Source organism: Dasypus novemcinctus, chromosome X (assembly GCF_030445035.2).
Source record: "Dasypus novemcinctus isolate mDasNov1 chromosome X, mDasNov1.1.hap2, whole genome shotgun sequence".
In the NCBI taxonomy this organism is placed as follows: Eukaryota; Metazoa; Chordata; class Mammalia; order Cingulata; family Dasypodidae; genus Dasypus; species Dasypus novemcinctus.
The window spans coordinates 53,969,833-53,987,247 of NC_080704.1; the positions used below are offsets into that span (position 1 = coordinate 53,969,833).

Genomic DNA, 17,415 nt, shown 5'->3' on the forward strand with positions numbered 1-17,415 from the left:
GGCAAAATGTATGTACGTGATATCCAGAAGAGCATTTATTAATATGTTGGTATTAATTACCTTTGAGCACTGATATCACTTTCTTCTGTTTACTTACATTTCTTTTTTTTTAAGATTTATTTTATTTATTTATTCCCACCTCCCCCCCACACCCATTCTTTTATGCTCCCTATCTGCTGTTTGTTGCGTGCTCCTCTTCTTTTCTGGGGGGAGGCACTGGGAACTGAACCTGGGGCCTCCCATGTGGGAGGGAGGCATCCAATGGCTTGAGCCACCTCCGCTCCCTACATTTCATTTTTGACAATGAACATTAATTACTAGTCAAAAATTGAAACATATTACAAATCACCTATGTCTACCACATTGAGCCCTAGGTGTCCTCAGCAAAGTCAGGAGGAAAAGGATCGCTTGGGATGATTTGATGGGAGGAGAACAAACCAGAGCTCAGAACACTGAAGTAAGGGAAGGGAGAGAGCAGGGGAGGGCAGTTAACAGTCCAGTTACATTTAGAGCTGAAAACTACTATACTTTCCCACATGCTCCCTCCACAATTCACTGGCCCCATCACCATCCTCCTCCTGCTCCCATCACTACCTTCTTTTGCATGATTTTAAATTTGGTTCAGGCTCTTCCTGGTTTGGCAGTTTTTCCCCAAAAGAAGTTTTAGAAAGGAGTGTTTCTGCAGAATAACCATTTTATACTGCAGCAATCACTGTGGCAGCATCCTGATAACAGGATTCAGTAATGGATAGATAAACAAGTCATCTTCTCAAGGCCAGTTTTATTAACCATCTAAATGAGGCAGCAGAACTAGATGACAGCACACCTAGAGACCACTCTGAACTAAAAATTTAAAAATATTTTCATGCACTTCAGTCAGGACGGAGGGAGATTCAGCATTTCCCCTAGAGGCAGGTAGGATGTTGATGCTTTAGAACTAAGCCCAGAAATAACCAATGAGAAAAGAAGGGAGCATAATGGCGTCCCCAGTGGCTGGTAGTGATCCTTCCCAGCCTGATCCTACCCTTGCAGGCATGACACTAGGGCACCTTCCCCAGTGGAGGTGACCCACCATCCTTCTGATACTAACTCCACAGTGAGATTCAGTTAGCAACCATTTATGCTACCTTCCAGGGAGAGAAGGTGAGTAAAACGCAACTGTTTTACTTGAGGCACAGGGCTTCATTCTAGTTTAAGATTTAACATTTATTAAGAGCTCAGTTATCTCAAGGCAGTGTGCTAAGCACTGTGTTACTTCGTAAGAGTCTGGGCTCTGGAATCAACCAGAGTACCTGCTCCGCCGCTTTTATTCATTCAACAAATAAGTACTGAGTAACCACTATGAACCTGTTCTAAAGTTCTAGTATTTGAAATGCATCCGTGAACAAAATCTCATGATTCCCCGCGCATGCTTAGCTTATATTCTAGCAGGCAAGACAAACGGTAAACATGAAAATAAACTATAGGGTAAGTTACAAAGTGACAAGTTCTACGGAAAGAAAAATACAAGCTATGTGACTTTGGGCAGGTTACTTAGGTCCCGGGACCTGTTTCGCCCTATAAAATGAAGTTAACCCTAATACCTATATCAAGGGTCATTATGAAAAGTTGGACGGTGCCTGGCATTTACTAGGCACTTAGTAAATATTCGCTGAATGAATAAACGAATGAATGAATCTCTGACCCCGCAGCCCCGCCCACCAACACTCACCCGCCCCCCACGCCTCTGTCACTCAACTCCCGCAAGGGCGCTAAGCAATTACCCCAACCCCTTCCAATGCTCCACATTCAAACCCATCATCAACGGTCCCCCTCCACGCGTCCTCCGCCCTTACTTGGCTACCAAGAACCCGAAATCTGAGGACCGGATAACAACCGGCAGCCTGAACTTGAACCACCTTCCCGGGGCCTTAAAGCACGTCTGCTTCCGGTCCCGAAAGCCAGAGTTCCAGGTTGTGCGCACGCGCAGTAGAAGTTTGGAGGCCCAGCGTTGCCAATAGCCAGCGTCGCACCATTCAAGGACAATGATTCCGACCGGGTTTGCCCTGAGACAAGATGGCCGTGTCCAAGGAGAAAAGAAAGGGAAAAAAAGAAACGCGCTTGCGACCATAATATGCGACGAGTCATACGAAAGACCAGAGGACCTGGTGAGACGTCTCTGGGCTGCGAGAAGCGAGCGGGCTTAGAGCGGAATATTGCAGCGGTCCTGCTTCCCGCGCCCTCACGTTTTCCTCTTCCTTTAGGTCCTTGGAATAAGAAGAAAAATAGCCGCTCCTGGTGCCTCGATAGCTGCACAACGGGCGCGGCCATCTTGGCGGCGTTGGGTTCCGTACAGAGCTGGACTCTGGTTTCAGGCTCAGAACCTGCTGAGAGCTGGGGTCCCGCTGAGTTTCGGAAACGTCTTGGAAGAGGGTCTGCGGAGCTGGGTAGAAGGGCCAGCAACCTCAGAAATGAGGGGAGAAGCCCCAATGCTTGATTGTCATATAAGAATTTGAGGATCTCCGGCTTCTAGGACCTCATAAGCCCAGGGAGAATCTGATTTTTGCTTTTTTGAAAATAAAAGATGGTAGCAGACAGCTGTTCTGAGAATGCTAGCCAGTGGTAGCATAGCCTGCTAAAAAGATGTTTCCTGTCAGAGTCTGGGGTGGCGGAGAAGAGGCCAAGTGTGTGCTCTGGACTTGCTTCTCCTGCCTGGTCACCAAGCAGGTCCCCATAGACCGGTCGTGACAGGGTCTTACCTATATACCTCCTGCGCAGGAGCCAACACGTGTCAGGCACTCTTCATAGGCTCAAGGTCAAAGACAGTCATGGAATCCTACGCACATTTAATCTTTCATTTGAATACATGTTGGTATTCCTTCTCTCCCTTTCTCCTCTGCAGGTAAACTCGCATTTCCCCAGGTGGTCTGGCTGAGTCACAGACCAAACCTGCCACCTAAGGCCAGAGTTGTTCTGGCAAGTGACGCTTTGCTAGCCGTGTCCATAAGTATCAGGAAAAGAACCTCTTTTCTTTTGGACATGTGAATGGTCACCCACTGTGAATGTTAGGTGCATGTGAAAATGATGGTCAGCTTTGAAAATACGCACCTATTCTTTTGTAGAGTAGATTTGACCTAATAACCTTTTCAGAGATCACTTTCACAAGACAGGAAAGGGTTAACAGAGATAGTGTGACTCAGTCTCCTGAGGACAGTATAAAAATATCTGGTTTATGGTCCTGGCCAGACTTCCCATATCCTGATTCTACAAGAATAGGTACTTACACAAAATGAGAAGGGGCTGATGCTTTGGCTGAGCAAAGCCTGGGGAAAGGGCATGCTGTTCCTCATGCAATGCCAGCATTTCCTAGTCATGACATTGGCCTTCAGGAACCAAGACATGCTGAGGGGTTTTCCCAAACCACATTCTGCCTAGGCTGTTGGGATCTTCCAATCCATAAGAGAGAAAGCTTGTATTCCAGCTCCACCACTTGCCTCTTGGACCTCAGTTCCCTCTGCTGTACCGTAGCTGCAGAACCTCTTGCCCTAAATGGCTGCTGTGAATGTTAAAGGCAACATTTATAGAAACCCAAGACTTGACCCATGGCAGGTGCCTGGTAAATGGTGGCGTTTTCCATTTTTCTCTTCCACACACTGGAATATGCTGATGCCTTTGGCATACTTTCCTATACTTTGCCATCTCCTTGCACAATTGCACCAGTGCCTGGCACCAACCTTGCCCAGAACCATTACTCATATCCAGCTGAAAATGTTTTTTAAAGCACAAATTAGGCTCCATATCAAATTGAAATTCATCTATTTTATCCCTTACTCTGCAGTGAAAGGTTAACTCAGTAGGCTTAGCTTTCCATGTCCCGTATATTACAAAGAATGTCCTGTGTTCAGGAGAACCCACGTGGCAGTTTGACATTGTTTATGAATTCCAAAAATAGATACTGGATTATGTTTGTAAACTAGTCTGTTCCTCTGGGCATATTGGATTGAATTGGATTCAGAGGTTTCACTTTTACTTGATTAAATCATGGTTAAGACTTTGATTGGGCCACATCAGTGGGACTCAGAAAAACCACACTGCAGAGAAGGGAGTTTTGAGCTTTGAGCTGGAGTCCAGGAAGTAAGCACACAGAGGAGCAGATCAGCTGAGCCTGAAGAGAATTGAGTCCCCAGGAGAGAGACAGAGTCAGTCGACTGATAGTCTACAGCTGGCCTTATGGATAGAGCAGGGCAGCTGAGCTCAGAGAGAAACAAGCCCCAGGAAGAGAGAAATCCAGGAAGTCTGAACTCTTGGCCGATGTAGGCAGCCATCTTGCTCCAACACATGGCAACAGACTTTGGTGAGGGAAGTAACTTATATTTTATGGACTGGTAACTGTAAGCTTCTATCCCAAATAAATACCCTTTATAAAAGCCAACAGATTTCTGGTATTTTGCATCAGTACCACTTTGGCTGACTAATAATACTGCCCCTTGGTTGGTACCTGGGAAATTCCCTCTAACTCTTGGAATATCCTGCCTTGTAGGAGTATTTTCTTTCTCAGATTTATTCTATTTATTTCTTTCTCCCCACCCCCTTGTTGTTTTGCACTTGCTGTGTCTGTTCATCCTTCTTGTTTCTTTGGGAGCCACCGGGAATCAAACCCCAGACCTCTGATGTGGGAGGGAGGCGCCTAATCACTTGAGCCACCTCTGTTCCCTACTTTGTTGTGTCTCTCATTATGTTTCCCTCCGTGTGTCTCTTGTTGCATCATCTTGTTGTGTCAGCTTGCTGTGCCTGTCCATCATTCCAGCTTGCCATCTTCTTTAGGAGGCACCAGGAACTGAACCAGGGGCCTTCCATGTGGTAGGTGGAAGCTTAATCGCTTGAGCCACATCTGCTTCCCAGGTAGGAGTATTTTTGTATTCCTGTGGTCTTGGACCATGCTGTACCAATTTAACTAGGTAGTTTATACTAATGATATTCCTTACAGCATGTGCCTGTTTTTGTATGCCTGAGGCCCTGGGCCAATGCTGCATCAGTGTGGCTTCAGGGGGACTGGAACTTGAGTAGCTAACATCAGTCTTGCAGGTGCTTCATGATTACTTGACTGACCTCCAAGAAAAACCCTGGATGCCAAGGCATTTTTAACATATGTTTTCACACATAGTTTCTGTGAGAATTAAGCACATCTATGCAACTCCACTGGGAAAAGATAATTGGAATCTTGCACCTGGTTTCTCCTGGATTTCGCCCATGTGCATTTTCCCTTTCCTGATTTTAATCTGTATCCTTCATTTTAATAAACCATTACCATGAATATAACAACTTTTCTGAGTCCTGTGAGTCCTTCTAGCAAATCACTGAGCCTGGTGGTAGTCTTGAGACACTGACATGACAATATTATTTTAGATCTGTACACAATCTACATTTTCTTTCAACTTTTCCAGTGGAGTGGACCTTCTGAAATCCAGTTTGACTCTGCCCTCAGTAACCTCTTGTTGGATGTTTGACAGAAATTTCCAGACTTGAGCAGCAGATACAAGGACTCTGATGACCATGGTGACAGGCTTGTCAGACAATGCCTTGATGATGTTCTACTCTTTGAACTGTATGAGTTCATGTAAGGAAGGGAAGGTCAGTTGCACATGTTCATCTTCTGACTAAACTACATTGTTATGCTCTGAGGCTGCCGCTGCAGATTTCTACAGGGAGGAGAGTATCCAAAGTTTAGTGGAGCTAATATTGTCAGAAATGAAGGCTTTTACCTCACTTTGAGCCAGTCTCTTCATTACAGTTCTAGTAATAAAGACCTAGGTTGAAGTCACTGTCTCATTGGTATCAACCATTGTTTTTGCCAGATGTCTTTTCAAAAATTAACTTTTGTTATGATGTTGATTAATGAAATAAAAATATTGCCTATGACCAAATATATTTTTACACTTATAAACCCATATTATAATATTTATTAGCTTCTTCACTGCTCAGAATTTAGCTCTATGAATTTCATATTGGTTAGTAATGTGTGAACCACAAAAGAAAATTCTTAATATTTGTCTCCAGTGTGAATTATCACATTAAGCTACAGATAATCAGTAAGTTATACTTATTTTATTGGCTATGCTTTAGTTTCCTTGGCTGATCAAGCAAATACCATGCAATGGTCTGGCTTAAACAATGGGGAAGTCCAAATCAAGGCATCATCAAGGCAATGCTTTATCCCTGAAGATTGTGATGTTTGGGGCTGGTTGCTGGTGATCCTTGGTCCTGGGTTCCTCTATCATGTGGCAATGCACATGGCAGCTTCTCCTGGCCTCACCCTTCTCTTCTGGTTTCCACTGAATTTAACTTCTGGCTGTTCCCTCTGTGACTTTCTCTCCATCTGTCACTATTTCATTCTGCTTAAAAAGGACTCCACTAGTAGGATTAACACCCATCCTGATTGAGGTGGGCCACACCTTAACTGAAATAACCTCATCAAAAGGTCCTACTTACAGTGGGTTCACAGCCCACAGGAATAAATTAAGTTCAATAACATGTTTTTTGGGGGTACATACAGCTCCAAACCACCAAAGCCTGCAATAAATTATCTGATGTTGAATAAAGTATGAGTTATAGTTAGAAACACATATATTAGATTTGTATTATTTTTCTTTTACATGAATTATCTGATGGTGAATAAGGAAAAAACACATTTCTTCCTATCCACATTCACCACACTCATAGATTTTTTTCCCCTCCAGTATTACTTTTCTCATGCTTGGCAAAGGTTCAATCCATGTCTGAAAGATTTCCCAAATCGAATACATCTGTAAGGTTCTCTCCAGCATGAATTATATCATATTGGCAAAGGTAGAGTCATGTCTAAAGGCATTTCCTCATTCAGATCATTCACAGAATTTTGTTTCAATATGAATACTATTGTGCTGAGTAATATATGAGTATGGCTTAATTCAACATATTTATCAGATTTCTCTCCCATACAAATTCTCTAATATTGAATAAAGTGTGAGTATTTACTAAGGCCTTTCCAAGCATTTCCCTTTCTTTAATAAGATACAAACTAGGGGATTTATAGAATCTGAATTAGCTGTCATGTATATATAAATGATAACAAGTAAAATATATAGTAGGAAAAATTATGCACATAAAAAGTAAAAATGCAACTATGAATAAACCTAAGAGTATTGCTCATAAAATCTATACAAAGAAAAAATAAACTATATTCCTGAATGAAGACTCAACACTGTAAAAATCCAATTTCCCTAAAACTGCTCCATGAACTTAAGGCAATTTGAATCAATATCCTAAATGCAATCAAGCGCCTATAGTACACCCACTGAAGGTACTGGCGGAGAGTGTAAACTACAATGTAAACTATAATCTCTGCGGTACAGCAGTGCTCCAAAATGTATTCACCAAATGCAATAAATGTGCCACAATGATGAAAGAGGTTGTTGATGTGGGAGGAGTGGGGGGTGGGATGTGAGGTATGTGGGAACCTCTTATATTTTTTAACATAACATTTTATGTGATCTATGTATCTTCAAAAAAATACAATAAAAAAATTTTAAAGGGTCTATAGTACAATTATTCTTCATTTTATTTGACAGAATTATATAAGAAAAACCAAATTATTTTGATGATAGCAGTAATAAGGGAAGACTTGTCTTACTAGGTATTATATTGCATTTTACAGTAAATAAAATAATGTGTCATACAACAGAATTAAAAAGACCACTGGATCAGAATTTCAAAGTCCAAAATCAGAGTCAAGTCTGACTAAATGCCTGAATTTAAGGAAAGTATGAAAATTTTATATTTTGCTGTATAATATAAAAAATGTATTATAAATTCACTTAATGCCAGGTTATAATGGTTGACAAACAAGGCAATAGGAGAAAGAGTTCCAAGCATTTTTGTATATATGTGGAAAAGAATAAATGACAAAGGTATTGCTTCAAGTTTGGGGAAAATAAAAGCATTGGTATGATATTAATCTATTCATAAGAAAAGAGAAAATCTGGACTCCCTACATCATATCTTATAAAATGACAAACTCCAGATCGATTACACTTTAAATATTATATATTAAAATATAACAATGAAATGTAATAATAAAATATTGGAGAATATTTTATATTTGTGAAGGAGGAGAAGCAAAAAGGACAACTCAGAAGCCATGAAGTGAATCCTAGCCCTGAATAAAAATTTTTGATTCACAAGAGAATATATGCCTTGAAAGACAAAAGACAAGCTATAGATTAGGAAGAATATTTGCAACACTTATGACAGGGAAAGGGTTTATATCCCTAACAAACAATTTCTCCACAAAATGCTATGTAAAACCAAACATACAAATAGAAACATGGATGAATATTATGAAGAAGCAAGGCACAGAACAATAAAAAATTGTAATACTTTGGAAATTAGTTTTGCTTTTCTTTTGAAGGTATCACATCCAGGGGATATTGTTTCAAAGGTAGAAGAAAAAAGTCCATATTTATTTGCAAGAAGTGCATTGATCTCATAACCACATATCCACGCCTGACTTTTGTTTTTTTGAGTTCTAATCCCACATTTCTAACTCCCTACTACATTTTAATCATGTCAAAAAGCAGCCTGACAAGCACTGAAAGGGGCAGAACAAGATTTCTGTTCATTCAAAGCACCATTTCCAGACAACTGTCTTTAACTGAACTTCCTGATGTTTCCCTGGAAGACCACCTCATAAAGGTGGCTTTATTTCCTGTGATTCAGAGTTGCCCCTTGCAAAAAGCCTTTTCCCGCAGGAGCATTTGTCAAAAACAATGAGAGCAATTGTTGAACATCATGGCTTCCTGATGCAGTGGATAACACCTGGAGGCAAACAATTGGCTATCCAAAAAGCTTAAAAGGGCCTTAGTCTACTAGGGAGGGGCAAGATGGCATCCGTTTAAGTTCACACTCACCATCTCTGTAGCAAAAAATGGCTGAATGGGGGCAAGATCCTGCCTGAGTGAGCTGTTCTGGGAACCCACAGAGCAGGAGGCTTCAGGGCATCAAATCTGGAGAGAGCAGGACAAAGAGATAAATTACTCAAGGTAAAACTGTGAGTTTCTTGCCCTTCAGGCTGGAAACTGCAGGTCGGCTAAGACCCACCTTCAAGACAAAAAACAGGGACCAGCCCTGACTCCTGCCTGCCACCCAGCCGGAGTTAGTGTTCTCTGAGAGTGGGAGGGTTCTGGCAAAGGGTGGAGAGGGGTTTCCTTCCTGTGGGGTTGGTTGCCTGGACCCCCTTTGAGCTTTGAGAAGCATACCAGCTGGCTTGAGGTGGCACCAGGAAGAGGGAGAAGTAAATCTGCTAAGGCAGCCTGATTTACCTAACTGCCCTTGGAGAGAGAAACTTGGCCTGGGAGAAGATGGACTCAGGCAATTGACTAGTCCGGTGCTGAAAACAATCAAAATTTCAAATCCCCTAAAGGAGGTGGGCAGTAGGAAGCACTTAATAAGCTTCCAAGAGCCAATTTAGGGTCCCCTGGGAGGAGGGGGTAGCCTGAAGGGGGGTTGAGAGTCAGTTTTTCTGACTTAAGTCACCAGGATCTCATTTGTATTTCAAAAGGGACTCTCACACAGGCTATTGTGTCCTGCTGCCCTGGGAGACAAAGCAATAAGAATAGAAAGGGCACAGGGACAGACTGCTAATCAACTGGAGTCTATCCAATGGCAAAGAGTCAATCTGCCTGAGGGAAAGTGACTAGACAACATTCTGAAAAGCTAACTGACCCAACAAGAAAGTTTAGCTCAGTGGAGGAGTCTCCACCTTGAATATATGAAGTCCCTAATTTGATTCCCAGCTCCTCTTAGAGTGGTGATCCACTGGGTTATCAAACTTCCAGCTGATCCTTTAGGACAGGGAAAACGTAGACTTTATTTTTGTATTAGCGTCTCTTGGGTCTCTTTTTTTTCCTAAAAAAAAAGGTCATTTTTGTTTTAAAATTTAACTTAGTTTACTCACTACAACCCACTTCAAAACCTGCAGAGGGCAGGCTGCAAGGTAATTGACTGATGAACACTGGCAACCTGAGAAGTTCCACAGGGACCTAAGAAGGAAGGCTATGCTTCCTTAGTTTTGGTTTGACTGCTTGCTTGTGTTTGTTTGTTTGTATTATTTTCTTGTTTTTCTTCCTCTTTCTCCCCACTCCCCTTTTTTTCTTTTTCTTTTCAATTTGTTCCTGCTGGCTTGTTTCTTCTTTGCTGTATTTCCTCTTCCTTGATTTCCCTTTTTCTGCGTATATTGATTTTTGTCTACCAACACTATCTCTTTTCCTTCCTTCATCTTTTGATTTTCTGCTCTCTGTAATTGTTTTTTCTAAGATTTATTTTTTTTATTTCTCTCCCCTTCCCGCCCCCCCCCCCACCAAGTTGTCTGCTCTCTGTGTCCATTCACTGTGCGCTCTTCCGTAACCGCTTCTATCCTTATCAGCTGCACCAGGAATGTTTTCTTTTTTGTTGCGTCATCTTACTGTGTCAGGTCTCCACGTGTGCAGTGCCATTCTTGGGCAGGCTGCACTTTCTTTCATGCTGGGCGGATCTCCTTATGGAGAGCATTCCTTGCGCATGGGGCTCCCCTACGTGGGGGACACCCCTGCATGGCAGGGCACTCCTTGCACACATCAGCACTGCACATGGGCCAGCTCCACATGGGTCAAGGAGGCCCGGGGTTTGAACCATGGACCTCCCATGTGGTAGGTGGACACCCTATTCATTGGGCCAAGTCCGCTTCCCTCTGTAGTTGTTTTTACATTCCACCTCTCTTTGTTTAGTCCTCAATTTTTCTGGTTTTTATTTCTATCTCATCTATTCTGTTTTCTTTCTTTTATCTATTTTTTGTATGTGTCCTTTTTTTCTCTTTCCCTCTCTCCTCATCATTCTGGCCTTTTAATTCATTATATATATTTTTCTCTATTCGGTTTCCCATTTCATTGTAGGTATTCCACTTTTTTATTCCTATTACTCTACACTGCTTACATGAGTTAAATATTCTTTTTCCTAGGTCTTATATGGTTGTACTTATAAATTTTATTATTATTACTATTATCCTTTTTCTTTTCTTACTTCTATCACTTTCTCTGGCCCTGTTCTTTTTCCTTCAAGGGAATATAGGAAACAGCAAGGAAATAGAACAAGAAGAACAAAGTGTCAAAGAGAAAACTTATCACACACATACAAAACAGCAGCTAAATAAAGCCCTAGAGTAGAGAGAAGCTAGTCAAATGAATAAACCCATAAAGATAAAAAGATGACCAAAGAGCAACATCAAATCACAAACCATACCGAGAAACACCAAGACATGGCCCAGTCCAATGAACGAACTAAAAGCCAGGAAGAGATGCAGAACATTGGACAACTAATCAAAGTTGTCCATCAAATAACATGGACAGACTTAATGAAGCAAAGGAAGAGATTAAGGATATTAAGAAGACACTGGGAAAACATACTGAAGAAATTGTAAGCATACATAAAAAGATAACAGATATGATGGTGAAGAATGGCACAATCAAAGAAATAAATACACTAGAAGCACATAACAGCAATTTCAACAGGAAGAGGAAAGAATTAGCAATATGGAAAACCGTACATCTGAAATCAAACTGATGGTAGAACAGACAGATAAAAAAGTAGAAACAAATCCAGCAGGGACTTCGGGATTTGAACAACACAAAATGCACAAACATATACATTATAGGCATCTGAGAGAGAGAAGAGAAGAGAAAGGGGACAGGAGGAGTTTTGGAGGAAATAATGGCTGAAAAGTTCCCAACCCTATTGAGGGAGATGAATATACATGTCCAGGATGCACAGTGCACCTGAAACAGGATAAATCCCAACAGGCCTACTCCAAGATATATAATTGTCAAACTCTCCAGTGCTCAAGACAAAGAGAAAATACTGAAGGCAGCAAGAGAAAAGAGAACCATCACATACAAGGGAAATTAATTAAGAGTAAGTGTTGATTTCTTATCTGAAACCATGGAAGCAAGAAGGCAGTGGTATGACATAGTTAAGGTAGTAAAAGAAAAAAACTTTCAGCCAAGAATTCTCTATCCAGCAAAGCTGGCTCAAAAATGATGGCAAATTCAAAATATTCACAGTTAAACAGAAATTAAGAGAGTATGCCAATGAGAAACATGCCCTTCAAGAAATACTAAAGAAGGAAGCAGATTTGGCCAATGGATAAGGCGTCTGCCTACCACATGGGAGGTCTGCAGTTCAAACCCTGGGCCTCCTTGACCCATGTGGAGCAGGCCCATGCACAGTGCTGATGCACACAAGGAGTGTTGTGCCACACAGGGGTGTCCCCCGCATAGGGGAGCCCCATGCGCGAGGAATGCTCCCCATAAGGAGAGCCGCCCAGCATGAAAGAAAGTACAGCCTGCCCAAGAATGGTGCCGTACACATGGAGAACTGACACAGCAAGATGATGCAACAAAAAGAAATACAGATTCCTGGTGCCCCTGATAAGGATAGAAGTGGTCACAGAAGAACACCCAGTGAATGGACACAGAGAGCATACAACTGGGGGGAAAGGGGAGAGAAATAAATTTTAAAAAAAGAAAATACTAAAGGAAGTTTTGCAGGTTGAAAGGAAAAACAGGAGAGAGAGAGAGAAATGAAGGAGAGTATAAGAACAACTACAAAGACAAAAAGAGAAATAAAAACGTGACATACATGAACCCAAAGAAAATATGGCTAATGTAAGTAATTCCTTGAAAGTAATAACACTGAATGTTAATGAATTAAACTCACAAGTCAAGAGACACAGATTGGCAGAATGGATAAGGAAATATGACTCATCTAATTGCTGTCTACAAGAAGCCCACCTTAGACCCAGGGATTCAAGGAGGCTGAAAGTGAATGGCTAGAAAACAATCTTACAAGTAAACCATAACCAAAAAAGGGTGGGAGTAGCTATACTAATATCAGAGAAAATAGACTTTAAATCCAAAATTATTGTAAGAGACAAAGATGGACACTAGATATTAGTAAAAGAGGTCATCTTTCAAGTAGAAAGAACAATCATAAACCTTTATGAACCTAACCAGGTCACCTCAAAATACATGAGGGAAACCCTGGGAAAATTAAGTGGAGAAATAAATGCCCCTGCAATTATAGTGGGAGACTTTAATGCATCGTTATCACCATTAGACAGAACATCTCAACAGAGAATCAATAAAGAAACAAAGACTTTGAATAATACACTAGAGGATCTGGATCTAACAGACATATAGAGAACACTACACCCAAATACAATGGGATATACTTCTGAAATGCACATGGATCATTCTCCAAGATAAACCACAGAAAAATTCTCAGTGAACTCAGAAAGATCAAAATCATAAAAAGTAATTCTCTGACCATAATGGAATGAAGCTGGAAATCAGTAAGGGCCAGAGAACCAGATTAGGCACAAAGATATGGAAGTTAAACAACACACTCTTAGACAAATGGTGTGTCAAGGAGAAATTTCAAAAGAAAACAGTAACTACCTTGAACTGAATGAAAATGACAACATAAGATATCAAAACCTACAGGATGCAGCAAAAGGTGTACCAAGAGGGAAATTCATAGCCATAAATGCATTTATCAAAAAAAATTTCTAAAAATTGAAGACCTAAATGCACACCTGGAGGTATTAGAAAAAAGAACAGCAAAATAACCCTAAAGGAAGAAGAAAGAAGGAAATATCAAAGATTGCAACAAAACTAATTAAATGAAACAGAAAATAAGAAAGCACTAGAAAAAATAAACAAAATCAAAAGCTGGTTCTTCCAGAAGATCAATAAAATTGACAAACACTTAGCTAGACAAACAAAGAAAAAAAGAGAGAAGATGCAAATACACAAAATAGACATGAGGAAGGGAATATCACCACTGACACACAGAAATAAAGAGTATCATAAGATGATACTTTGAAAAATTATATGCCAACAGGAAGGACAATTTAGAGGAAATTGACAAATTCCTAGAAAGACACAAGCACAGGAAAGAATGAATTGATGAACTCAACAGACCAATCACAAGTAAAGAGATAGAATCAGTCACTACAACCCTCCCAACTAAGAAGAGCCCAGGACCAGACAGCTTCACAGGTGAATTCTACCAAGCATTCTGGAAAGAACTAACACCAATCCTGCTGAAACTCTTCCAAAAAATCGAAACAGAAGGAACATTATCTAACTCATTTTATGACGCCAACATTACCCTAATACCATAGTCAAAGACACCACAAGAAAGGAAAATTATAGACCAATCTCTCTAATGAAACTAGATGCTAAAATCCTCAACAAAATACTTGCTAATCATATTCAACAACACATCAAATGAATTATACACCATGACCAAGTGGGTTTCATCCCTGGTATGCAAGGATGTTTCAACATAAGAAAATCAATCAATGCAATACACCACATAAACAGATCAAAAGAAAAAATCACATGATCATCTCTATAGATGCAGAAATAACATTCAACAAAATACAGCACCCTTTCCTGATAAAAACACAGCAAAAGATAGGAATAGGGAAGCAGACTTGGCCCAGTGGTTAGGGCATCCGTCTACCACATGGGAGGTTTGCGGTTCAAACCCCAGGCCTCCTTGACCCATGTGGTGCTGGCCCATGCGCAGTGCTGATGTGTGCAAGGAGTGCCATGCCACACAGGGGTGTCCCCGCGTAGGGGAGCCCCATGCACAAGTAGTGCACCCCATAAGGAGAGCCACCCAGCATGAAAGAAAGTGCAGCCTGCCTAAGAATGGCACTGACCACACGGAGAGCTGACACAACAAAAAGAAACACAGATTCCCATGCTGCTGACAACAACAGAAGCAGACAAAGAAGGAGATGCAGAAAATAGACACAGAAAACAGACAACCAGGGCCAGGGTGGGGGGAAGGGGAGAGAAATAAATAAAAATAAATAAATCTTAAACAACAACAAAAAAATACAGGAATAGAAGGCAATTTCCTCAATGTGATAAAGGGTATATATGAAAAACCCACAGTTAACATTATATGCAATGGTGAAATTCTAAAAGCTTTCTTTCAAAGATCAGGAACAAGACAAGGATGTCCATTATCACTGCTCCTATTTAACATTGTGTTAGAAGTACTTTCTCAAGCACTGAGGCAAGAAAAAGATATAAAAGGAATCCAAATTGGAAAGGAAGGAGCAAATATTTCACTATTTGCAGATGACATGATCCTATACTTAGAAATCCCTGAGAAATCTACCAAAAAAAGCTTCTAGAACTTATAAATGAGTTCAGTAAAGTCACAGGTTATAAGATCAATGAGCAAAAATTGGTAGCATTTCTGTACACCAATAATGAGCAATCAGAGGAGGAAATCAAGAAAAAAATACCATTCACAATATTAACTTAAAAATATATATCTAGGAATAAATTTAACTAAAGATGTAAATAACATACACAGACAAATACACAGCACTGTTAAAGGAAATCACAGAAGACTTAAATAAATGGAAGAAGATTCCCTGTTCATGGATTGGAATACTAAACATCATTAAGATGTCAATCCTACCCAAACTAATCTACAGATTTAATGCAATCCCAATAAAAATTAACCCAGCTTTCATTTTTACAGAATTGGAAAAACTACGTATGAAATTTTTTTGGAAGGGCAAGAGGCCCCAAATAGTCAAAGACATATTGGGGAAAAAAAAGAATTTGGAGAAATCACACTACCTGTTGTTAAAACATATTACAAAGCTACAATAGGCAAAAATGCATGGTATTGGCACAAGGAGAGACATACTGACCAATGGAACTGAATTGGAAGTTCTGATATAGATCCTCATATATACAATTATCTGATATTTGACAAAGCCACCAAGCCCAATCAAGTGGGAGAGAATGGCCTCTTCAACAAATGGTGCTTGGAGAACTGGATATCCATACGCAAAAGAATGAGAGAGGAACACCAGCTCACACCTTATACAAAAATCAAAGATCTAAATATGAGAGTCAAGACCATAAAGACCTTGGAAGGTAATGTAGGAAAGCATCTACAGGACCTTGTAATAGGAAATGACTTCATGAACTTCACACCCAAGGCATGAGCTGTGAAAGAAAAAACAGATAAATGGGACCTCTTGAAAATTAAAACCTTTTGCTCCTCAAAGGAGTTTGTCAAGAAAATGAAAAGACAGCCTACACAATGGGAGAAAATATGTGATAACCATATATGTCTGATATGAGCCTAATATCCAATATATAAAAAGAAATCCTATATCTCGAAAATAAAAAAACAACCCATTTTAAAAATGGGCAAATGGAGTGGAGAAACCAAGATGGTGGCAGAGTAAGGAGCTCATGGATATAGGGCAGTTAGTGGTCACCCAGAGCTACCTAATGCACCTGTTTGGAAGACCCAGGAGACCAGAGGAGTACCCTGCAACATCCTTGAGAGTGTGGAAGAAGGAGACTGCCCATCTGCACAGAGGATTCATGAGTAGAGCCCTCCATACCATGGAGGTCAGTGCCTGTGGCACGCAAGCCGCCTCGGAAGCTATTCCATAGCTGGAGTTGGAAGCTCCATTTCCTTCAAAAAAGGGGGAAGGAAGACACAGTGTGGCACCAACTTCAGCTATTGATTAGTGGATTCAGCGGGCTGAAGCAGAATCCTAGGAACAACTAAACTTTGAGCCTGTCCAGGTCAGAGGGAAGCTGGTGGCCGTGATTTTGACTCCACCCCAGGCATGAGGGGAAGTGGGGCTGACTGAAAATAACAGTGCTGGTAAGGACTGGCTTCTTTTTTTTTTTTTTTTTTTTTTTTTTAATTTTTTTATTTTTTATTGACTTTGTAATAATATTACATTAAAAATATATATGTGAGGTCCCATTCAACCCCACCCCCCCACCCCCCCTCTCCCCCCCCCCCAACAACACTCGTTCCCATCATCATGACACATCCATTGGATTTGGTAAGTACATCTTTGGGCACCTCTGCACCTCATATACATTGGTTCACATCATGGCCCATACTCTCCTCTATTCCATCAAGTAGGCCCTGTGAGGATTTACAATGTCCGGTGATTACCTCTGAAGCACCATCCAGGGCAGCTCCATGTCCCGAAGACGCCTCCACCTCTCATCTCTTCCTGCCTTTCCCCATACCCTTTGTCCATTATGTCCACTTTTCCCAATCCAATGCCACCTCTTCTATGTGGACACTGGATTGGTTGTGTCCATTGCACCTTTATGTCAAGAGGAGGCTCAGATTCCACCTGGATGCTGGATGCAATCCTCCCATTTTCAGTTGTAATCACTCTAGGCTCCATGGTGTGGTGGTTGTCCTTCTTCACCTCCATCTTAGCTGAGTGTGGTAAGTCCAATAAATCAGATTGTAGGTGCTGGAGTCTGTTGAGGCTCAGGATCTGGCTAT

General features: G+C 41.0%; 1 protein-coding gene across 3 annotated transcripts in view; it reads right to left on the minus strand.

Annotated features, from left to right (window-relative positions):
• The window catches only part of ZNF674 (zinc finger protein 674), a 45,502-nt gene extending 43,552 nt beyond the window's left edge, over window positions 1-1,950 (minus strand). The window contains exon 1 of one of the 3 annotated variants that reach the window (XR_011647988.1): window positions 1,836-1,924. The gene's annotated coding sequence lies outside the window, so the exon portion shown is untranslated. Of the gene's footprint in view, window positions 1-1,835 lie in introns of all 3 variants that reach the window. The other 2 variants (XM_071213280.1, XM_004483953.4) reach the window with 2 other exon arrangements.
• Window positions 1,951-17,415: the final 15,465 nt, after the last annotated feature.